Genomic DNA, 1,346 nt, shown 5'->3' with positions numbered 1-1,346 from the left:
TGTGGGCTCAGCCTGTGGGCTCAGCCTGTGGGCTCAGCCTGTGGGCTCAACCTGTAGGCTCGGCTTGTGGGCTCGGCCTGTGGGCTCAGCCTGTGGACTCAGCCTGTGGGCTCAGCCTGTGGGCTCAGCCTGTGGGCTCAGCCTGTGGGCTCAGCATGTGAGGTCAACCTGTGCAGGAGGTTGACGCCTGTGAGACTCGAGGTAGGCCACCCCTCAGTACACGTATGCACTGCATGCAAGATTTTGCCTACCTATCAGGCGCTGAGAGCTCATCGCCTGGGCTGACTGTGAGCTTTGAGTAAAGCGGCGGACGTACTTTCTGCAGGGCTGGCAAAATACATTAAATAACGTCATCAACGACCATAATTTGACGTCAAAATGAGCTCAATCTGGCTACCTAGCCGCAGTAAATTTTGACGACAAAGAGTAGTTTACAAAGGCTTGGGTTTGTAACATACAAAGGATCAAAAACCACTATATTACAAACGTTTTTCTTTTTCACATATTTTGAACAGAGCGTCAGTTTGTGTAAAGACACGCGATCTTTGCAATGGTCGGGTCGGGCCCTTCGTAAAACAAAGTTTTTAGTACACATATGCGCCAGTTATATTGTACGTTACAAATAGGAGTTAAGAAACTTATGGTGTGTGTCACCCGCCTTAGTAACACAAAACTGTCGCACATAGTGCAACTTTTTTCGGATTATTATTGTGACGATAACGAATAGCCAGCAGTGCTGGCTTTTCCACAGTCAGACGGTTGTCGCCCGTCTATCAAGTTTAAACTATCTACCATTCTGTGGTCAAATCAACAACAGTGGTTTTTCGCTCCCATTACGATAGCTGGCCGATAGAGATTTTCGTTCCTAGAAAAAAACATAGTATAGCGATAGAATCATTTTTCTCACTTCGTATACAGGGTGGGTGATCCGCGCCGTGGTTTTTTTCTGCTTATACTGTACCGGATTCATCCGTGCGGACGGGTTGCATACTCGCACGGGGCCGTAAGGCGCCATGGCGAGTGACGATAGGCAAGCCCGCCCGCACGCATGAATCCGGTACAGCATAAGCAGAAAAAAACCACGGCGCGGATCACCCACCCTGTATCGCAGCGACGGTTCGTATCTTTTTTCTACTGTTGTCCGACAGTCGTACGACAGTTCTGTGCTACTAGGGCGTAGACAGCAGTTAATGGTTGGAAGGGTAGGGGGAGGGAGGAATATTTGGGCTTTAAAAGTACTGCAGTCATAGATGGGTCAATGTGCGAAAGATCCCCAATCCCTGTCTTGCAATTTGTCGCTCGCGGCGTCTTGTTGGGCTCGCCATGAGGCCTGCCCGCCCCCCCCC

General features: G+C 49.9%; 1 protein-coding gene across 1 annotated transcript in view; it reads right to left on the bottom strand.

Annotated features, from left to right (window-relative positions):
- LOC113212703 (PRL-1 phosphatase) overlaps positions 1-1,346 on the bottom strand; it is a gene marked incomplete in the record, with an annotated part of 33,024 nt that overhangs the window by 982 nt on the left and 30,696 nt on the right.

Source organism: Frankliniella occidentalis, unplaced genomic scaffold (genome assembly GCF_000697945.3).
Source record: "Frankliniella occidentalis isolate FOCC.00 unplaced genomic scaffold, Focc_3.1 Scaffold15, whole genome shotgun sequence".
NCBI classification, from domain to species: Eukaryota; Metazoa; Arthropoda; class Insecta; order Thysanoptera; family Thripidae; genus Frankliniella; species Frankliniella occidentalis.
The sequence above is the reverse complement of the archived record's forward strand: the minus strand, read 5'-3'. Positions and strand labels throughout refer to the sequence as shown.